Source organism: Schistocerca serialis, chromosome 5 (genome assembly GCF_023864345.2).
Source record: "Schistocerca serialis cubense isolate TAMUIC-IGC-003099 chromosome 5, iqSchSeri2.2, whole genome shotgun sequence".
Taxonomy (NCBI): Eukaryota; Metazoa; Arthropoda; class Insecta; order Orthoptera; family Acrididae; genus Schistocerca; species Schistocerca serialis.
In genome coordinates, this window is record NC_064642.1 from 360,831,895 (window position 1) to 360,856,183 (window position 24,289).

The 24,289-nt window shown below is 46.0% G+C and overlaps 1 protein-coding gene across 1 annotated transcript in view; it reads left to right on the plus strand.

Moving 5' to 3' along the window:
- The window catches only part of LOC126481688 (protein patched), a 156,650-nt gene that overhangs the window by 37,475 nt on the left and 94,886 nt on the right, over positions 1-24,289 (plus strand). The window lies entirely within an intron of this gene.

Consider the following 24,289-nt stretch of genomic DNA (forward strand, 5'->3'; position numbering starts at 1 on the left):
TCAAATTTGATCAGTATTACATTGGCATCTGCTTAACCATCAGGGTTTCCCAGTACGCCCAGAGCTGACCTCTGTGTTCTCTAGGCTTGACTCTCGGCATAAACGTTCGAGAAAGAGGCAATGGCTGAAAGCCACTGATCCTTTGTCGAAGGTAAATCCCGAGAGTCAAGCCTAGAGAACGCAGAGGTGAGTTCTAAAATACAGAAGTTGCCACTGGGCATGTTGTGAAACCCTGATGGTTAAACAGATCCCAAGATCTAGGAAGTCAGAATAGACCATTATCGTGATCTACCGATCAGTGGAATCTATCTTGGCGGTATGCATTAGTCCGCATACATCCTTATGTTACATTTCATGATTACAGTCCTATTGTCACTACAGGGTAAACCCCTCATGGATCAGAAAATGCCCGATTGTGTGTTCGTTCCCACTACATGTCCATAAGACATACACTACCGGGGCAAAATGCTACACCCGTACACCCGTAAGGACTGTGTTCAATGCCACCAGGTTTTATGTCCATACTAAGATGTTGTGAGTCATTTGCCACGGTCATCAGTGATGAACAGGCGCTCTGGAGCCCTGTCTGTAAGCCCTTTGTTTTCACTCTGCAGGTAGTAACCGTGCTGAGTTCAGAGGCGAACACCGTGTGCAACATTCATTCTAGGGTACAATGATGACCCACCGACGAATACGTACTCCTGTGTAACAACTTCAGCCATTTGAAAAGGGTCGCGTTGTGGGACTGTGGGAAGCGGGATGGCTCCATCGGCCGGTTGCTGCACATGTTGTGCACAGTGTATCCGTGGTGTGTTGCTGCTTTCAGTAGTGGTCAGCAGAACATTTCCACACCCGTAGGCCAGGTCGGGTCATCCATGTAGTGCAGATGCACATCAAGATAGACGCATCGCGAGAGCAATAGTGGCCGACCGAACATCTTCCAGGGGAGATATCTGGCCATATATTGCACCTGTTGTCTTACTGAGGACCAGTGGCAACAATTGCTTGTATCAGGACTAAGATGATGTGTATCTCTGAACACGCTACCACTCACACCACGTCTCCAAGCACGACTACTCTGGTGTGATGGAAGAATCGACTGGAGAGTGGAGTGTCACTCTTGTTGTCTTCGATGATGAGAACAGGTTCTGCCTGTATGCGAATGGGACATACACGTGTACGGTGTAAAACTGGTGAGCAGCCTATTCCGGAGTATAGCCTATTCGCCCACGACTCACAGGTCCCACTCGAGACTTCATATTGCAGCGAGCCATCAGCTACAGCTCTCGCTCCCATTTGGTGTTTCTGAAGGGTAATGCAACCACCGCGCACTACATGCACAGGCTGTTATCCTCGCGCTACTGCCATTTCTTCCACATGAAGGTGATGTGCTTCTTTAGCAGGACAGTGCACCTCCACATACGGCTGTTTCGACGCAATGTGCTCCTCATAGTGTACGACTACTGCTCTGGCCAACAAGATCTCCAGATCACTCGCCAATTGAACATGTGTGGGACATGGTGAAGCGGGAACTTACTCACTCCAGAGCCTACAAGAACCATTGCCGAATTGCAGCAAAAAGTGCAAGTTGTTTGGGACTGCACGTCGGAGTAGGCTATTCGGCACCTTCAAGATCGCTTGCACGCAATAATACACGCCTGCGATGCCGTCAGAGTGGGGTAACTGTGTGCTGGTGCGACTGTTTGGGCACCCTTTATTGTAACATGTGTATTTCATTTGCTCTGAAATTGTCATATACTCATACAACGATGAACCACCTGTCACATCGCCTATTAATAATGGCCTTGTCTTTAAGGTTGTTGCATTTTTGTCGACAGTGTACATGCTGAACGTTGCGATAGAGCGAGATTCTAGAGTGAAACCAAATCACCGTAACTGCCGACTAAGCTCATTCTAATTACTACTTACAGTGAGCTACTCAAGACTTTAACCATCCCAAGTCTACCAAACAAAATGCGCGTCACGGTCGTGCGTCCGGTTAAGTCTTTTAAAATATCGGCCGATCTGAAAAGGAATACGGAAGGAATCAGCATTTCAGTGAGACGTAACCGCTAGCTGTTTTCTTTACGCCGACCGGTACAAGATTGCGAAGCAGAACGAAAGGAGTACAACCGCTGGTGCGTAAACGCCACGCTGTAGTTTCCGCCTGTAGTTTTTGTGTCTTGAGGCAGCCCAGAGGTCGCTGTTATCGTTTTTGCTCCGAGTAATCAGTTCACGGTCAGAAGAAGTCCGAGCAATTAAGTCATAAAAAGCTTACGATAGCTGCTCCCGCTGCTGACAGCAGGGAGTTCATTCGCTATCAGTGTGCTACGCTCCTCTGGTTTACGACCTGTGGAAACCCTTCTTCACACAGAGTAAAATATGACGTTAGTCTATACGCATATACTAAAGGACCTCATGTATACTGACATAAAGCAAACTTAAATTTTGAAAAAGCTACCCGACATCGAACTTTCTAGGGGGCAAATAGGGCAGGCACTTTTTCTTCGCTTCCGAGTTTTTCTTTCAGGGAGTTTACAATCTCAATCCCTCGGCGTCATAATCGAGAACTGAGGAGGAAAAAAATTGAGACCAAGAATCTTTTGTGATAACACCAGCAAAACCTGTTTGTTGAAGGAGCTGTGCTTCAGTAAAAAATGTTATCGCTAGTTTCAAAACCCCCTCGGTCGACATGGAGGCAATGGACTGTGGTTGACACATGTGAGAATGAAGAACTGCTTGGATTTTTGACGTGACACCTATTTGGTTACAAAATAAGAAGTGCAGCAGAGAAAGTATGGTGTAACGAAAATGACATCATACTGGACAACTAGGCGGACGACCAGGATGTCCATACTGTGCTCCTTCATAAGGCAAACGTGTTTTTTTCCTCTGGAAGAATTTTTAGCTATTTTCAGCGCTGTGTGATTTTTCGTGGGATTTGAACACTACTGCAAAATTACTAATTTTTTCCGTGTTGATGTTGCTTAGTGCCGCAAATTGAATGAAGGTGCGTGTGCATCCTATGGACTAGCTGGCAGGGTGTGGTAGATAAGTATGGATGGGGAAATGGAGGAGTGGATTCAACAGACATCCGATTCGTTAAAGAAACTGTTGCAGTGTTTCATGATTATACAGTTCTAGAAGTATCTTGAATACTGTCACCCTCTTTTTGTCAAAATGTTAGTTAATTTTACACAAAAACTGCAACTCACATAGCTCCTCGTCTTCCAAAACGATGCACAAAAACAAGAACTTCCTAAATGACAGCAGTCTGCTGTAATGTCTGTCATTAGCTGGAGTAAAATATCCTTTTCTGTGGATTGCCTTCTTTTGCACGGGTTAGGCTGTGTGACTTTCAAGTGTCTAAAATACATGCTAGATGTGTCCTGGAACTAGCTGCTCACTAAATCACTGCCTAACTGCAACCTAAGAGTCCTCGCCCACCGGAAACGCTCCCTGTGAGTCACTGTCTACCTCTACTCCCCAAGTCTTTGTCCACACCAGTGGATGGCCGCTTGAACAATCACCCTTACTACGGTTAACTTTCGTATTAGCAACTTCGTGTTTTTTGTATGTCTGTGTGCGTAGAGGTTCGATATGGAAGTTTTCGCGACCTTCCACACTAGGCCGGGTATGAAGGGTACTCACATATCACAAAAAGAACCAAAGTAGACGGGATGGTATTGGGCTCTGCTCAAAACAGAAATTGGCTTATTGTCGAGGAATACTTCAGACCAAAAACTGTAAGTTCAAACGATTATTAATGTGGAGCTCCTGATGATGATCCTTAGAAGGACATTACACTGAATCAGGCATAGAAGAAGGCACGAGATACAGAAGAGAACAAAAATTTGGAAGGACCAAAAACACAGGGTGTAGGAAAACCGTTGGCATTCAGTCAGTTCCCAGTCGTCTAGGAATGAATAAATACAGGTCCAAAACATTGGAGCGTAGCGATCACACATCCTTCTCTCCAAAGTAGACTACAAAAGGTCGATAATATTGAGATCTGGCGAGTGTGGTGGCCAGGGGACAAGCGACAATCCATTCTCGTGCTCGAAAAACCAGTACTGGACGATACGAGCTCTGTGAACAGAGGCCCTGTCGTCTTAGAACACAGCATCATCATGGGCGAACAAACATTGTAACAGGAAATGGACCTGATCAGCCAACTGGGTCAGATAATGCTTGGCAGTAATACGATCTTGCAGTGTAAGCATGGGACCCACGGAATACCTCGATATGGTTTCCTAAATCATCATCGAATCCACAACATGTTTCAGTCTTTGGACATAAACTCGGCCGGAAGCTGGAAACAGTGTGAAACAACACTCATCCGACCAAATACCTATCTTCCAACGCTCCATAGTCAGTTTTACGGCTCCGGCACCAGGTTTTTCAATTATGGGTACTTGTATCACTGATGAGTGATTTTGAAGTTCCAGCTCGCACTCCAGTTCCCAGCTTGTGGAGCTCCCTTCGTGCTGTGTTAGTGCTGACAGGATTCGCGAGAACATTCAGTTCTGCAGTCAGTTTTGCAGCTGTCGTTTTTCTATTTTTCACCACAGTATTCGCCAATGTCTGTCTGTCACGATAACTGGTGTCCAAGTTGTGGCTTAGCGGATAATGTTTTTCCGTTTTCCTTGTATGCGGTGTAAATCTTCGTACGGTGCGTCTTGAAACACGAAAAACTTCGGCTCCCTTGGTCACGGAAGCACCAACCATAAGGACAACAATAATTTATCCACGTTCGAATTCATTACACTGCGACATAATGCTCTCACAATTACACATAATACTGCACAGGTTCCGCCGTTCGTGGTGAAATACAACAGGGCAACCTTGAGGCTTGGCTTGCATCTGCATTTGTTTTGAAGCATGTATTTCTCATTGTGTTCCATGCTTTTGTCCAACTTCTGTACATGAGATAAGACTGAATTAGGCGCAGAAGGAGGCCCGAAATATTATGACAACTTTCGAGTGTAAAAAATTTGGCTTTACGGTTCTCGTTGCAGTAAATCCAGTCCACGTCAGTAGTCATTACAAAGTAAAAAAAATACGTAACAGCCCTCAGGTCTACTGCCTGCCGGACAACATGCCGAGTTCAAACAGGGGGTTTTAGTAGACACATGCTCTACCAAAATTACGGTTCGGTAGTTTTGGTACACTACATAAATGTCGCATTAAATGGTAGCATTACCGGTAGTTTTGGTAAAATTGGTGGGGAATGGAACATAAATGAATGTGTAAGAGAGAAACTGAGAGTCGTCAACTTCTCTTTGCCTTTTTGTTTGCTTGGTTGTTTGTTTTGCACCTAATTAGAACCGCACATTATTCAGTGTTAGTTCATTGTATATTTAATAAACTTACAGAATATGTGTTGTATTTTATAAGTAATAAAAATTAGTTGATAGGGCGACTTCTGCGATTTTGACTAACCAAAGCGAAACTGTTGATTCAAATGCAGTTTACATACACAAACATAAAAATATATAATTATTGTCGTATTTTGCCCTCAGTAGTACGTTCTTCATCATGATCAAAGGCAAGAGTTTCTGCCATTACTGATAAATCCGAAAGCTGTTGACGAATAAGAAAACGTGTTTTATACAAGTTCAACGAAGTACTAAAGCGATGTTTGGTATACACTGAAGCGCCAAATTACAGATATAAGCATGGGTATTCAAATACAGAGATATGTAAATAGGCAAACACAGCGCTGCGTTCGGCAACGGCTACTAAGACATCAAATATCTGGCGTAGTTGTTAGCCGTTTACTACTGCTACAATGGCAGGTTGTCAAGATTCAAGTGAGTTTAAACGTGGTGTTACAGTTGGCGCACGAGCGATGGGACACAGCATCTCTAAGATAGCGATGAAGTGGGAATTCTCCCGTTAGACCATTTCACGAGTGTACCGTGAATATCAGGAATCCGGGAAAACTTCAAATCTTCGACATCGTTGCGCCCGGAAAAAGATCCTGCAAGAATGGGACCAACGACGACCGAAGAGAATCGTTCAACGTGACAGAAGTGCAACCCTTACGTAAACTGTTGCTGATTACAGTGCTGGGCCATGAACAAGTGTCACCGTGAGAACCAATCAACAAACACCACCGATATGGTCTTTCGGAGCCGAAGGCCCACTCATGTGCTCTTGATGACTGCACGACTTAAAGCTTTACGCCTCGCCTGGGCGCATCAACACTGAGATTGGAGTGTTGATGACTGGAAACAAGTTGGTCGGACGAGTCTCCTTTCAAATTGTATCGAGCGGATAGACGTGTACGGGTGTGGAGACAACCTCATGAATCCATGGGACCTGCATGTCAGCAGGGGATTGTTCACGCTCGTAGAGGCTCTGTAATATTGTAGGGCATCATCAGTTGGAGTGATATGGGACCCCTGACATGTGACATGTACGTAAGCATACTGACTGATCACCTGCATGCATTCATGTCCATTGTGCATTCCGACGGACTTGGGCAATTCCAACAGGACAATGCGATACCCCACACGCCCAGAATTGCTACAGAGTGGCTCCAGGAAAACTCTTATGCGATTAAAGACTTCCGTTGGTCACCAAACACTCCAGACAAAACGTTATTGACCATATCTGGGAAAAGATCTCCACTCCCTCGTACTCTTACGGATTTATGGACAGCCCTCCAGGATTCTTGGTGTCTATTCTCTCCAGCACTACCTCAGATATGAGAGTGTATACCATGTCGTGCTGCTGCACTTCGCCGGCCGTTGGTGGCCGAGCGGTTCTAGGCGCTTCAGTCTGGAACCGCACGACCGCTACGGTCGCAGGTTCGAATCCTGCCTCGGGCATGGATGTGTGTGATGTCCTTAGGTTGGATAGGTTTAAGTAGTTCTAAGTTCTAGGGGACTGATGACCTGAGATGTTAAGTGCCATAGTGCTCAGAGCCATTTGAACCATTTTTTTGCTACACTTCTGTGTGCCCGCGGGGTCCCTACAGGATACTAGGCACATGTACCACTTTCTTTGACTTTTTAGTTTATTTTTGTTTTGGGGATTTTTTTACACCACAATTCTGTTGAGAAAATTGTGTTTTCTAGCGCTATATGACAAACCTTTATTGTTTTCTTTCTTTTAAAACAACATCCCACTGTTCCACGTTAAAAATCAACAGTTTTCGAATATAACCCAAATTAAACGGTGACCATTTCAGTCCTGCAATAAACACTGTTTATTCTTAACTAATAAAGAGGAGGATAATTATGTAAAACAAAAATGTTCCGTAGATTACCCTGCCCTTTAGGGTTATAGGTTCACCACTTCCGGTTTTTCGGGGAATCTATTAAGACAGTGGTCGCATACGTAAAGAAAGCGATCGTTACGAAGTAACACCGAAGGTATGCAACACACTTAACATACGGGTAACGCGGGTACGACGTTAACTGACCAAAGCTACTAGGAGAACTACGGCAGTCCATGCTTACGTGTGGTAGTCTACGTTAGTCTACGGTAGTTTTACAACTTCAGGTATTAGTGGACCTTTCCTCGACATTGTCTGGACGCACTGGGCACAGCTTACAGGATACCTCCTCTTTACGTAAAGTAGTGGCGAGTCACGCACGCCACCAGGAAGTGAGGGGTCCGGAGGCAGTCGCGGCAGCAGAAGTCCCCTCGGGCTTGCCCGCTCGCTACGCGGTATGCGTGCTGCGTCCTCGCCCCGGTGCGACTCAAGGTCGCGGTCAACCGCCTGCCGAGGGCGCGCCGCCCCCCACCTGCTTCCGGATGACCGCGAGCGCGCTGCAGTGGTAACAGCCGTGGCGTGCACTTGCCCGTTCCATCTCTGACGATATCAGCCGGCACGAAAACCAAAGGGCTACACACGCACAGTAAAACTGCACATTCCCTATGTTTCACCTTAATAGTAAATCTGCCATCCATCTGAAGATACGATTAAACACCACATTTTTTTTTTCTATGCATGGTCTTGACGGAGGTGGTATCCAGTGGGCTTCTTGCCAGATGCGAACTGACTTGCCCAAAGAGTTATAGGGGGGCCTACTGTTTAATTTGGACTGCCCAACTTGGCATTTTTCACATCGCTCAAAAGAGGAAAGGCCGCTGGACCTGATGGGATACCAGTTCGATTTCACACAGAGTACGCTAAGGATCTTGCCCTCCTTCTTGCAGCGGTGTACCGTAGGTCTCTAGAAGAGAGTAGCGATCCAAAGGATTGGAAAAAGGCACAGGTCATCGCCTTTTTCAAGAAGGGACGTCGAACAGATGTGCAGAACTATAGACCTATATGTCTAACATCGATCAGTTGTAGAATTTTGGAACATGTATTAAGTTCGAGGATAATGGCTTTTCTGGGGACTAGAAATCTACTCTGTAGGAACCAGCATGGGTTTCGAAAAAGACGATCGTGTGCAAGCCAGCTCGCGCTCTTCGTCCACGAGACTCAGAGGGCCATAGACAAGGGTTCCCAGGTGGATGCCGTGTTTTTTGACTTCCGCAAGGCGTTCGATACGGTTCCCCACACTCATTTAATGAACAAAGTAAGAGCATATGGACTATCAGACCAATTGTGTGATTGAAGAGTTCCTAGATAACAGAACGCAGCACGGAGAGAAATCTTCCGAAGTAAGAGTGATTTCAGATGTGCTGCAGGGGAGTGTCGTAGGACCGTTGCTATTCACAATATACATAAATGACCTTGTGGATAACATCGGAAGTTCACTGAGGCTTTTTGCGGATGATGCTGTTGTACATCGAGAGGTTGTAACAATGGGAAATTGTACCGAAATGCAGGACGATCTGCAACGAATTGACGCACGGTGCAGGGAATGGCAATTGAATCTCAATGTAGACAAGTGTAAGGTGCTGCGAATACACAGAAATAAAGATCCTTTATCTTTTAGCTACAATATAGCAGGTCAGCAACTGGATGCAGTTAATTCCATAAATTATCTGGGAGTAGGCATTAGGAGTGATTTAAAATGGAATGAACACATAAAGTTTATCGTCGGTAAAGCAGATGCCAGACTGAGAGTCATTGGAAGAATACAAAGGAAACGCAATCCGAAAACAAAGGAAGTAGGATACAGTAAACTTGTTGGGCCACTGATTGAATATTGCTCACCTGTGTGGGATCCGTACCAGATGGGGCTGATGGAAGAGATAGAGAAGATCAAACGGAGAGCAGCGCGCTTCGTTAAAGAATCATTTAGTAATCGCGAAAGCGTTACGGAGATGACAGATAAACTCCAGCGGAAGACTCTGCAGGAGAGACGCTCAGTAGCTCGGTACGGGCTTTTGTTGAAGTTTCGAGAACATACCTTCACCGAGGAGTCAAGCAGTATATTGCTCCGTCCTACGTATATCTTGCGAAGAGACCATGAGGATAAAACCAGAGAGATTAGAGCCCACACAGAGGCATACCGACTATCTTTCTTTCCACGAACAATACGAGACTGGAATAGAAGGGAGAACCGATAGAGGTACTCAAGTACCCTCCGCCACACACCGTCAGGTGGCTTGCGGAGTATGGATGTAGATGTAGAAGAAACACCAGTGAAACCCACTAAACAGCTTCAAACGAGTGACTACTTTACAAATGAGTGATGTGTTGAAACACCTGGTATGAAGAGCGTAAACAAGAAAAAGTTTAGGAAAGGTTTGATTTGTATTTAAATTTTATTGTAAATCGCTAAGTGCTCTCATTATGAAACACTAGAAGACCTTAGGTGAGTGGCCAGCGAGTCTGACTGCCATCAGGCGGGTCTGGGTTCGATTTCCGGCCGGATCGGAGATTTCTCTGCTAGGGGACTGGGTATTGTGGTGTACTCCTCATTTCATCGTCATCGACACGCAAGTCGCCCATTGTGGCCTCAACTGAAAAGACTCGCGACTCTGTGGTCGAATTTCCCAGGTGGGGACTCCCGGTCATCAATGCCTATACGATCACTTCATCTCATTTCACTAGACGACTGTTAGTTAATTTGCGCCCCGTATTAAGCAAAAGCTAGTATTGCACGCAACTTAATGTTTTTCAGGTCATATAACCTGAATTATGTGACGTACAATGACATAATTTTGCAAGTGTATTCAATGCGGATACTGTCTGCAAAATGTGTTGGGAATAGAGTTAGTAGCAGAGAAACCACAAATCAAAACATGATGCCTTGTTCTAGAATTGTGCTGCGTGAATAGCGAAAATGTAGTAAACCATAAACTTCTTCATTTTACCATTTTAGGCGGGCGTCGTGGAGAGTTTCGTAAATATTTCAAATTACGTGTAAAGTTTTTTGGAAGTCGCCAAGTACTCTAATTCTGAAATACTGGATGAAAATACTCTGGATAATGTGCGTGTCATGAAATAACGGTAACACTTGTCTTAATGTGTTAAACCGTTAACGTGAGATTGTATTTCTTACTGAGTAGATTATGGCAGCTTTTTAAATTTTTAAATTCAGCCAGTAATTGTATGGAGTATTAAAAACCTAATATCTGTTGCCCCTGGAAGCCGTTAGTTACGCAGCCCTGATTTGGGATTATGCCCCGTGTTAGACGTTTAATATAAGGGGCAGTCAAATGAAAACCGATAACCCGCCACAACGGGATCATGGAACGGATCCATTCAAATGCAGTCACCACACGCATTACAACATTTATCCCACTGGGAGACGTGACGAGCAATTCCCATTTCATAGAAAGCGGTCGGCTGCTGACGGATGCACAACCGCACACACTTCGCACTTGCTCGTCTGACTGAAACCGACGTCAACGCAATTCTTCCTTCAGGTCCCAAAAACATGTGAAAACTACACGTTGAAACAGAATGAGATTTTCACTCTGCAGCGGAGTGTGCGCTGTTATGAAACTTCCTGGCAGATTAAAACTGTGTGCTATACGAGATTGGAATAATAGAGAATAGTGAAGGTGGTTCGATGAAGCCTCTGCCAGGCACTTGAATGTTGTTTGCAGAGTGTAGATGTAGATGTAATTCTGCAAGGTTCGCAGGTTAGCTTCTGTGAAGTTTGGAAGGTAGGAGACGAGGTACCGGCAGAATTGAAGCTGTGAGGGCGGGTCGTGAGTCGTGCTTGGATAACTCAGTTGGTAGAGCACTTGCCCGCGAAAGACAAAGGTCCCGAGTTCGAGTCTCGGTCCGGCACACAGTTTTAATCTGCCAGGAAGTTTCATATGAGCGCACACTCCGCTGCAGAGTGAAATTCTCATTCCAGCTCTTATCTTTCTTGTTGGCGACACTACAGGAGCAAAGTGGGGCTTCCCCCGCTCGCCCCGCTCCATTTCCAGTGACACTTGCCGCGCTCTGTGAAAGCGCCAGAGGAAACAAAAAGAAAACTGTACGGATTATATTTCCTTACTCTCTCTCCCTGTCTCTCCTTTGTACGGGCGGCGGTGTTTGGCTTAGGAAACATTTACAAGCCACGATAGCGGGTAATGTACGCTACGGGGCACGCCCGCGCGTAGCATTGTGATGGCGGCGTATTTACTGCGACCGTGGAGTCGCGCCCGCTATTACAGGCGGCGGTAACGCGCCCGCTGTCCACTACATCACGGCGGCGTGGGCGTGGGCGTCGGCGCTTGCCTCTCTTCCTGACGTCGCCAACGACGGTGACCCGAGCAGGCAGTCCGGCAACAACAACACACTGAGGTGACAAGTCATCGGATAGCGACAAGCACATACACAGCTGGCGGTAGTATAGCGTACACGAAGTATAAAAGGGCAGCACATTGACGGAGTTGTCATTTGTACTCAGGTGATTCACGTGAAAAGCTTTCCGACGCGATTAGTGCGGTACGACGACAATTAACAGACTTTGAACACAGAATCGTCATTGAATCTAGACGCATGACACATTTCATTTCGGAAACTGTTAGGGAATTCAGTATTCAGAGATCCACAGTGTCAATAGTGTGCCAAGAATGCCAGATTTCAAGTATTACCTCTCACCACGGACAACGCACTGACCGTCGGCCTTTACATAACGATCAAGAGCAGCGGCGTTTGAGTAGAGTTATCAGTGCTAACAGACAAGCAACAATGCGTGAAATAAACGCAGAAATCATTGTGGGAAGTACGACGAACGTATCCTTCAGGACAGTGCAGTAAAATTTGGCGTTAATGGGCTATGGCAGCGGATGACAGACCTTTGCTAACAGCACGATATCCCGTGCAGCGCGTTTTCTGGACTCGTGATCATGTCGGTTGGACCGTAGACGACATGAAAACCGCGGCATGGTCATGAATCCCGATTTCAGTTGGTAAGACTTGATGGCAGGGTTCGTGTGTGGCGCAGAGCCCACGAAGCCATGGGCCAAATTTGTCAACAAGACATTGCGCAAGCTGGTGGTGGCTCCGTAATGGCGTGGGCTGCGTTAACCTGGAATGGGCTGGGTCCTCTGCTAGAAATGAACATGAAATCTATGAATGGCTAAAGAGTGTCTCAAAGTAGTCGAGCATAACGCTTTCCAATCAATGATTGGTTCATTTGGATAGGAATCCATTCCATGTGAACACAGCCCACATCACTACGGAGCCGCCACCAGTTTGCGCAGTACCTTGTTGTCAACTTGGGTCCATGGCTTCGTGGCGTCTGCACCACACTCGAACCCTACCATGAGCTCTTGCCAACTGAAACTGGGTCTCATCCGACCAGATCACGGTTTTCCAGTCGTCTAGGGTCCAACCGATATGATCACGAGCCCAGGAGCGGCGCTGCAGGCGATGTCGCGCTGGTAGTCAAAGGCCGTCTGCTGCAATAGCCCATTAACGCTAAATTTCCCGGCACTGACCTAATATATATTTCACGCAGTGTTGCTTGTCTGGTAGTACTAACAACTCTACGCAAAAACCGCTGCATCAGCCACTGGGTTTTCTGTGGTGAGAGGTAATGCCTAAAATTTCATATTCTCGACAGACTCCTGACACTATGGCTCTCGGACCGTTTCCGAAATGGAACGTCGCATGTGTATAGTTCCAACTACGTTCCGGCGTTCAAAGTCTGTTAATCACCGTCGAGCGGCCATAATCCCGCCGGAAAGCTCCGCCAATGCTCTGTCCTTCTACGAGGGCAGTTCAATAAGTAATGCAACACATTTTTTTTCTCGGCCAATTTTGGTTGAAAAAACCGGAGATTTCTTGTGGAATATTTTCAAACATTCCCGCTTCGTCTCGTATAGTTTCATTGACTTCCGACTGGTGGCAGCGCTGTACGGAGCTGTTAAAATGGCGTCTGTAACGGATGTGCGTTGCAAACAACGGGCAGTGATCGAGTTTCTTTTGGCGGAAAACCAGGGCATCTCAGATATTCATAGGCGCTTGCAGAATGTCTACGGTGATCTGGCAGTGGACGAAAGCACGGTGAGTCGTTGGGCAAAGCGTGTGTCATCATCGCCGCAAGGTCAAGCAAGGCTCAACTTGACATCTCTGTTGGTAGTGCTGTCACAATTGTTCACCAGTTGGGATATTCAAAGGTTTGTTCCCGCTGGGTCCCTCGTTGTCTAACCGAACACCATAAAGAGCAAAGGAGAACCATCTGTGCGGAATTGCTTGCTCGTCATGTGGCTGAGGGTGACAATTTCTTGTCAAAGATTGTTACAGGCGATGAAACATGGGTTCATCACTTCGAACCTGAAACAAAACGGCAATCATTGGAGTGGCGCCACACCCACTCCCCTACCAAGAAAAAGTTTAAAGCCATACCCTCAGCCGGTAAAGTCATGGTTACAGTCTTCTGGGACGCTCAAGGGGTTATTCTGTTCGATGTCCTTCCCCATGGTCAAACGATCAACTCTGAAGTGTATTGTGCTACTCTTCAGAAATTGAAGAAACGACTTCAGCGTGTTCGTAGGCACAAAAATCTGAACGAACTTCTCCTTCTTCATGACAACGCAAGACCTCACACAAGTCTTCGCACCCGAGAGGAGCTCACAAAACTTCAGTGGACTGTTCTTCCTCATGCACCCTACAGCCCCGATCTCGCACCGTCGGATTTCCGTATGCTTGGCCCAATGAAGAACGCAATCCGTGGGAGGCACTACGTGGATGATGAAGAAGTTATTGATGCAGTACGACGTTGGCTCCGACATCGACCAGTGGAATGGTACCGTGCAGGCATACAGGCCCTCATTTCAAGGTGGCGTAAGGCCGTAGCATTGAATGGAGATTACGTTGAAAAATAGTGTTGTGTAGCTAAAAGATTGGGGAATAACCTGGTGTATTTCAATGCTGAATAAAACAACCCCTGTTTCAGAAAAAAAAATGTGTTGCATTACTTATTGAACTGCCCTCGTATATCCTGCGTACACTGTACTATCGCCATCTGTGCTATCCCATGACTTCTGTCACCTCAGTGGCTACCACACTAATAATCATTTAAATTAAGTAACCGGCACGAGTTTACGAAGTTTATCAGCGTAGACGCGGTGAATGTGGTAAAGACTGAAGCCACGGCTTCTGGCATGACAATTTCTCCTTCCTTACAGCGTAAAGATTGCGTCACGAGGAGAAAACCTGGCCTTCGTTCTCTGAGGCAGGGAAGTATTGATACATCGATGTTCAACAAATCTCGCAAGTGATATCAGTGCTGTCGATATGAAAGCTACAGTTCAGTCCGGTCCTCTAGGGCCGTCCAGAACCGACCGACGCAGTACCATCTTCTATGGTGTCATTCTTATGGCCATGTGGTCAACACACCACTCCTCCAGTCGTTGTCAGCTTCCCAGACTTGGACCCGCTACTTCTCATTCAAGTAGCTCTTCAGCTGACATCCCGAGGCGTAGTACACCCGGTTCTGGTTCTCTCACCAAAGAAAAATACCAATCAGTGCCGGGAATTGAATACCATTTGTCGATATATCAAATGTAAAATATCGATATATTCGACTTATCGTACTTTTGATAAAAATTAACTAAGAACTCTGGAATTGCACACGCCTTTCATTGCAGTTTCTCCGCGTAACAGTGAGTTGAAGTATGCGTACACTATAGGGTCCCGTCAAAGTCGTGTTTCATTGTAGTATTTAGAGAAAGATGGAGGAAGAAATCGGCAATGGTCCTTTAAATGGGCCATCCTACTACGTTCCTGAACTGATTTAAGAAAACCACGGAATGCATGAGGAAGCCACGCTCCTTCTGTGTGTGGCTCTGTGCTGTGCTATCATACGTCTGACAGACGAAATCAGAATAGCGCTAATGGCAGAATGAATTTGGTTCAAATGGCTCTGAGCAATATGGGTCTTAACTTCTGAGGTCATCAGTCCCATAGAACTTAGAACTACTTAAACCTAACTAACCTAAGGACGTCACACACATCCATGCCCGAGGCAGGATTCGAACCTGTGACAGTTGCGGTCGCGCGGTTCCAGACTGTAGCGCCTAGAACCGCTAGGCCACTCTGGTCGGCACAGAATGAATTGGAAGGAGAAACTTTGAGCTTCATGTCTTTAGAGCTTAAATACTGGCTTAGTCTGGGAAGGATAGCGAGACGAACAGACTGCAGTTTTGTCACAGGAACCATCCCAGTATTCATCTGAAGCAATTTACGGAAATCACACAGAATTAAAGTTTTTTTTTTTTTTTTTTTTTTTAAATAAACTCGGAGAAATTTGCTGGGATATGAGAGCAACGCCTCTCGCTGGGCCGGCGGGTTGCGTAAGTGGCTCGGAATTCTGTTGAGGCGCTGCCAAGACGTTCCTCCGTGCGGAAACTCCCGTCAGCTGATAAGGCGGGGCCAACTTCCCCGCTCGCCTGCGTGCACACTACACACCATACACTTCCAGCTGAGGTCGTAAGTCCAGCGTCCTGTTCGTAGGTTGTCTCCTGCCGGAGACGGCTGCTCACCAATACCCTCTCTTCCTGACCTCTTCGCCCGTAGTGATTTCTCACGGACATAGACACAGACGAACTCATTATATTCTACGTCTCTAGAATTCTCATAAGCATTCCACAAGGTAATGCGAGCGAACTATATGAAACTGTGTTTGACTATTATGGCAACAAACGAAAGGGGCCAATAAAGAACAATGAAACAAGGAAATTATCGAAATAAACATATGTCCGAAAACCAACTGTTTCCCCAATGCGACGTTTGCGCAAGTGCAGTCATGCCTGCGTTAGTATAGTGGCAATGTCTAAGACTAAGTTTATTTCCAAACACCGCAAGGAGCGTAAATTATAATGTAATAAGCTGCCCTCGTTTGATCTTATCATCATTCCAGATACCTAAGTACTGGCAAACAGCTTTTGGACAACAAGTATAATGCTCGCCAATACTACGGCCTGCCAGGTTTCCCGACTTGAACGACCTGGATTTTCTTTTTGTGGAGATATTTAAAACATTTGATGTATTCCAGCCCTCGTAACACTGACGATGAACTATGGGAACGCATTGTGGATGATTGTCATTGCCTTCTGTATACGCCTGGGATTTTTATAAAAAAAATGAGTGGACGAATACTTTTTGAAGTAGCCCTTGAATAAATTCTCAATTTTGTCAAATTTTTTAACGCTATGGATGTATGTATTTCCTTGTCCGTCAATAAAAATGACTTACCAAAGTTCGTTGCGTATGACTGGATGTTCACATTTTATGTTCCCTTCCTTTCACGTGACATATACTTAGCTCTAAAAAAAAAAAAAAAAAAAAAAAAAAAAAAAAAAATTACAGCTAGACGAATACTTTTTGGACTCACTGTATATAGAACGGCTCCCCTTTAGCTTTTATCAAAGATCTTTGCTAAAAGCTTCCCTACTACACTGCCAAAGATTTAACCAAAGGGCTTTGATAAGTATTTATCACTGGCCTCGAACACTACATTGCTGACGTCACACAGACGTGCACTCGGACTCGTATTTATCGTTGGCCACGATCACGTCGTAGTGACGTCACGGAGAAGTGTTGCAGAAGTGAATCTAGCTTCTCCCAACGCACGCGGGGTGCCTCGATTTGAGAGTGGGCGCGTAAAGCGTGGTAGCCGGCAGCCAGCTACTGGCCTGCCACCGGGCAGCGCGCGCACCCGCGCGGCGGCGAGTGAGTCATGCGCGCGCGCGGACAGCCCGTGGCCGTGCATTCCCGCGTGCCTCGCCGGGGCTGTTGTGTAGTAAGCGGCGGCCCGGCCGGCCAGCGCAGCGCCGTCACAAACCGGTTGCCCTCGTGCTGGCGCAGCTGCCTGCCGCCGGTGGTGGGGGCCGGGACGGCAGGCGGGGAGGTGCGGTGTGGAGGGGAGGGAAGGCCACCCAGGTCGCGGACCACACGGCCGCGATGAATGGAGGGAATGGAAACGAAGGGAAGGGAAAACACCCGGCCTGCGCGGAGCGCCGCATGCCTGTGTGCGCTCTCGGTCGCCGACGATGGAGCCGGAAAAGCTGCGCGTTGCGTTGCGTAGCTGCTGGTCTGCTCCGCCGGGCTCGGGAGCCGACAAGTCTTCCGCTGCTACCGCGGGCAGGCGCCTCGGCCGGGCAGTTTCTCCGGCGACGCCGTGCAGCGTAATGTTGCGCAACGAGACAGAAGGCATTTCGCCAGTTCTTCAGTGCGAAACGTCTTAAGTTTTCTGTGGTTTTAGACCTACAGGGTGTCCGAAAAGTCTTTCCCTGATTACATAAATTGATAACTCACAAGGGAACCTCCCCATCGCACCCCCCTCAGATTTAGTTATAAGTTGGCACAGTGGATAGGCCTTGAAAAACTGAACACAGATCACTCGAGAAAACAGGAAAAAGTTGTGTGGAACTATGAAAAAAATTAGTAAAATATACAAACTGAGTAGTCCATCCGAAGATAGGCAACATCCAAGGACAATGGGAGTCAAGGAGCGCCGTGGTCCCGTGGTTAGCGAGAGCAGCTACGGAACGAGAGGTCCTAGGTTCAAGTCTGCCCTCGAGTGAAAAGTTTAATTTTTTATTTTCAGTTTATGTGACAAACTCTTATGGTTTCATCACTTTTTTGGGAGTGATTATCACATCCACAAGAAAACCTAAATCGGGCAAGGTAGAAGAATCTTTTTACCCATTCGCTAAGTGTACAAGTTAGGTGGGCCGACAACATATTCCTGTCATGTGACGCACATGCCGTCACCAGTGTCGTATAGAATATATCAGACGTGTTTTCCTGTGGAGGAATCGGTTGACCTATGACCTTGCGATCAAATGTTTTCGGTTCCCATTGGAGAGGCACGTCCTTTCGTCTACTAATTGCACGGTTTTGCGGTGCGGTCGCAAAACACAGACACTAAACTTATTACAGTGAACGGAGACGTCAATGAACGAACGGACAGATCATAACTTTGCGAAAATAAAGTAAAATTTTCAGTCGAGGGAGGACTTGAACCAAGGATCTCTCGTTCCGCAGCTACTCACGGTAACCACGGGACCACGAGGCCCCTGAGCACACATTCTCCTTGATGTTGCGCATGTTCGCATGGCCTACTCAGTTTGTATATTTTATTAATTTTTTTCATAGTTCCACACAACTTCTTCCTGTTTTCTCGATTGATCTGTATTCAGTTTTTCAAGGCCTATCCTCTGTGCCAACTTATAACTAAATCTGAGGCGGGTGCGATGGGGAGGTTCCCTTGTCAGGCTAGAAGTAAGATACAAATATGAAACTGGTGTCTAATTGTTTACAAACTATCAAAGTTTTTTTCACACATCAGTAAAATCCCACATGAGCACCCTTGGTAGCACGTATCACACCTAGGGTATATTCAATTTCCGTCCGCACATTGGCCAACATCACTGGAGGGATCGATTCAACGACTGTGATTATCCGTTGCCGCAGGGTTTCAAGATCTGGTACACGTGTTCGGTAGACCACGTCCTTGACAAAACCCCATAAAAAGAAGTCTATGGGGGTATGTCAGGAGAGCGTGGAGACCAAACCGTTGGCCCATCACGACCAATGCATCGCCCAGGAAAGGTCATATCGAGATAGGCACGGACGTCCAAATCCCAATGGCGCGGTGCACCGTCTTGCTGAAACAAGACATCGGGGTGATACTGAAGCAGCTGAGGAACAGCATACAGTTGCAACATGTCCAGATACGCTGCAGATGTGACGGTAGCCTCAGCGAAGAAGAATGGCCCGATAATTCGATCGTGCAATAGCCCGCACCAAACATTCTCCTTTGTACTGCCTCTGGTGCACTCCATGACCTCGCCAGTGGGTTGTGAACCCCAAATGCGCACACTATGGCGATTCACTACTCAACTGACAAAAAAGGTCGCTTCGTCGAAAAAGGCAATTCGTCTGAGATAACCATCATCGTCCTCAATACGTGATAGCATTTCGACCGCAAAGTCATATCGACGTGTACTGTCATTGGGCAACAAGGCCTGAACGATTTGCACTTTGTATGCACAAAACAATAAACGTTTGTGTAAAATGTCATGGAGAGAGCTTTTTGGCATCTGTAATTCACGTGAGACCCTGCGCACCGACTTCTTCGGACTTAGCAGAAAAGACTGTCTTACAGCTTCCACCCTGTCTGCTGAGGTTCTTGGTCGACCAGACCTCGGAAGGCCACCAACCGATCCTGTGTTCTTGAACTTCTCATACCAGGCTTTAATGCTCTTGACATCAGGTGGATTCCTTCCAAATGTTGTCTGGAATGTCTCTGCATTGTGGTTGGTGATCGTGCATCATGGTACCACAGGACACACTGTGCCTTCTCCGGATTGGTTCGGTAGCGTTCCCACTTCCCGCGCCCGGGTTCCCGGGTTCGATTCCCGGCGGGGTCAGGGATTTTCTCTGCCTCGTGATGACTGGGTGTTGTGTGCTGTTCTAGGGGACTGATGACCATAGATGATAAGTCCCATAGTGCTCAGAGCCATTTCAACCATTTGAACCTGATTGATTAACATGGCTTCTTGGGCACTGCACCTCATCCACTACTTACGTACTGCGAACGTAAAACAGAAAAAAAACTTTGATAGTTGGAAACAATTCGACACAAGTTTCATATTTGTATCTTTTTTCTAGCCTGAGTTATCAATCTATGTAATCAGGGAAAGACTTCTCGGACACCCTGTATTTTATTTTGACTGGGATTTAGGGGAATTTGGAGTAAAATCGAACTTGAAGTGGTAATCCTATTATTGGGGCCCACTCTGTGGCCGCACCGATTTATCAAAGGGGATTCCCTGAGACTGTTATTGCATATAAGTGTCTAATTTTCACTTGCTGTAATAATTGTGCTATTACCGTTAGTAAGGGTGTCATCAGAGCTTCATTATATTACTACACTAATCGCAAAAAAGGAAGAAGGAAGGAAGATTGGCTTTAACTTCCCGTCGACATAGAGGTCATTAGACACATAGCACCAGCTCGGATTGTATTAAGGATGGGGAAGGATATCGACCGTGCCCCTACCTGGAACCCATTCTGGCATTTGCCTCGAGTGATGTAGGTATATCACGGAAAACCAAAATTTGTGTGGCCGGAAGCGAGTGTGAACCGTCGTTGCGTCTCCTCGCTCGGTACTAATGGCACGAAAACTTCATTTTACACCGGGACGTGAGAAGATGTGCCGCTGTGCGGTATAGGGATGCGAGAAGGGAAATATTTTCGTGTTTGTCTTCCAGCTGATCCCAAGTAGCACGGAATGTGGAAGAAGTCTGTGATAGATATGTGTAGCCATTTTTGTTTATGGTGACAAAAAGCAGATAATAAATGCAGACGTCAAGCTCTCATCGAAACCAAGAATTTTGAGGTTGAAGGTCAGGAAGAAATATAAAAAATCACAGTGAAATTTATTGGTTTAAGTTACTAACTCTGAAGATCATCGTGGCCATTTTACTTACGAAAATGTCGAAGTGGACATTTCACTTTTACTAGCAATTTCATCGTGAAATGCTGAGGTAGAAAGATTATTCAGTGTTCTCAAAAATGTAAAAAGTGCCAAATGAAATACACAACCACAAAACCCTTAAGTAGTTGCTTCATAAAACTGGGAATTATATGAATATGTAGTGTCGGTCTTTCGGACATTTCCTAAAGAAGAGACCCCACACGTTCATGTAACTGATTTTCGTCAGTGGGCAACGTATCCACCACCTCCAGTGCCACTGCACAGTTACGTTAGACCTCCTGCGGGAATCTCAAAATAGCGAGCATTGAGGACATTGACGGGGACTGCAACTGCAGATGTGTGGCGAAAAGAGGGAGTGTGATTCGGCTGGAGGCAATTGTGATAAACACTGTGTCCGGATGGCATAGTTGTTAATGCAACTGTCTAGTACGCACGAGATCCCGGGTATGAATACCATTCCAGCACACATTTTCACTTATTGTCTTTGACTCCGCATGAAGTCCCGATGCAGCTGACATCAATATTTTCTTCCCTGCTCTTTCCTTTCATTTCCTTTCCTCCCCCCCCCCCCCCCACCTCCCTCCGTCTTCAATATACATAAAACAGGAAACACTAGCTAATTACTCAATTTCAGAATCCAACAGTGCTATGCTAAATGCAGTGAAGACATATACAAATAATGTTTCAGTTTCTGACCCTGTAGATCTGTGAACGATTCGTATAGTGTACTATAGGTATTTTATGTTATTAAATATCTGAAATAATGTTGTTCTTTCTGGTAATTATATGTCCTAAGTCTCGGGATTTTGGGGGAAATTTAGTGATAATTCAGAAATAAACTATGATTAAACGAAAATCGTAAGTGGAAACACTGGGAAAAATAAAAAAAACCAACTGTGTCACTACGCAAAGCGAACTGAAAGCCTGGTCAAGGTGGCAGCACCGCCTAATTTACGCTAGAGAAAATTGGCACTCAGTGCTAAGCGAAGCTTGAGGTGTACAAAGAGCGACGCCACTGGATGGTGTATGACTGGTTCAAAAAATGGTTCAAATGGCTCTGAGCACTATGGGACTTAACATCTTAGGTCATCAGTCCCCTAGAACTTAGAACTACTTAAACCTAACTAACCTAAGGACATCACACAACACCCAACCATCACGAGGCAGAGAAAATCCCTGACCCCGCCGGGCGTATGACTGGAAACGACTGATTTGTAGAGATGAATCACGCAATACCCTGTGGCAATCCGATGGAAGGGCGTGTGTTTGTCGAAAACCTGGAGAACGGTACCTGGCATCACGTGTAGTGAAGTACAGAGGAGCTAGTGTTACTGTATGGGCTGTTTCTCGTGGTTCATCTACATTTACGTGATTACTCTGCTATTCACAATAAAGTGACTGGCAGAGGGTTCAATGAAACACCTTCGAGCTGTCTCCACAGTTCCACTCTCGAACGGCGCACGGGAAGAACGAGCACTTAATTTTTTCTTTTCGATCCCTGATTTCTGTTATTTTATCGTGATGATCATTTCTTCCTATGTAGGTAGGTGCCAAAAGAATGTTTTCGAAATCAGAGGAGAAAATTAGTGATGAAAATTTCATGAGAAGGTCCCGTCGCAATGAGAAACACCTTTGTCTTAATGATTGCCACTCCAATTCACGTGTCATACCTCCCCTGTTTCGCGATAATACAAACGAGCCGCCCTTCTTTGAACTTTTTCGATGTCATCCGTCAGTCCCACCTGATGCGGATCCCACACCGCACGGCAATACTCCAGAATAGGGTGGACAATTGTGGTGTAAGCAGTCTCTTTAGTAGATCTGTTGCACCGTCTAAGTGTTCTGTTAATGAATCGCGGTCTTTGATTTGCTCTACCCACAAAATTATCTGTGTGACCGTTCCAATTTAGGTTATGTGTAATTGAAATCCCTAAGTATTTAGTTGAATATACGGCCTTCAGATTTGTGTGACTTATCGCGTAATCGAAATTTAGCGGATTTCTTTTAGTACTCATGTGAATAATTTCACACTTTTCTTTATTCAGGGTCAACTGGTACTTTTCGCACCACACATGTATCTTATCTAAACCATTTTGCACTTCGTTTTGGTCATCTGTCTTTACAAGACGGTAAATAACAGCATCTGCAAATAATCTAAGAGGGCTACTCAGATTGTATCCTATGTCGCTGATATAGATCAAAAACAGTAGAGGGCCTGTAACACTTCCTTGGGGAACGCCAGATATTACTTATGTTTTACTCGATGACTTTCCGTTTATTAGTATGAACTGTAACCTTTCTGACAGGAACTCACGAATCCAGTCGCACAACTGAGGCGATATTCCATAGGCACGCAGTTTGGTTAGCAGACGCTTATGAGGAACGGTGTCGAAAGCCTTCTGGAAATCTAAAAATAAGGAATCATATTTGACATCCCCTGTCGATAGCACTCATTACTTCATGAGTATAAAGAGGTAGTTGTGTTTCACAAGAACGATGTTTTTTTGAATCCGTGCTAAGTATGTGTCAATAAATCGTTTTCTTAGAGGTAATTTAGGTTATGGTGTGATCCTCTTATTGCGTTTAAGGAAATGCTGTACGTGGGAGGATATGAACCCATTTTCCGGCATTGTGTACTGCATACACAATGCAGAGATGATAGTTTGTAGCAGCACCACGTGATGCATCCTTGAGGCAATGGTAACTGGATATCAACATTCATGAAATAGACTGGCCTGCCCAATGTCATGACCTGAACCCAATGCAATAACTTCGGGATGCGTTACTACGTCAATTTTGCTCCAGACTCTAGCGTCCAACTCTAGAACTTGCTCTAGTTTCTGCTCTTGAGGAAGAATGGGTTGCCACACCCCCACGCATCATCAGACCACTCATTGGAAGTGTCGTTAACAGATTTCAAGCCGTCACACGGCGAAGAATGAACACACCATCATATCTCGTTCACTAATAGATGTCCGGATACTTTTGATCAGATGGTGCGGTTCTCTGAGAGACTGGAAATTTCATTTTTGCAGTCTAAGTTGCGTATTGAAAGCAATTAAGACGCAACTATCTTAACGTCGCGATCGCAACATCCGTGTCTTACATGCGTGCCGAGTGAGGAAAAGCGGATGTGCCTTCTGCTCAAGGTCACGGGAAGGTAAAAGAAATCTTTGGAAGTGTAGTGTGGGCCGCGGCGCGGAGCGAGCGGATTGGGAGCTCTGGTAATTGCGAGGTTTAAACGCGCGGCCGGCGAGCGTGCGCCGACATGGCGGACGTTGGGCTAGGTCGTGCGCTCGCAATTAAACTGCACTAAAGGCGGGGGCACGGCCGCACCGTAAAGTACGAGCGGCAGGGCAGCCCGTGCCGGCAACATGAAACGTGGGCAGCGCGCCTGTGTTGTCTGCCAGGTGCCATACCTAGGCCTGGCCAGCTAACCTCTCCTATTAATCCTTCGTGCGATCTGCCCCCTAATG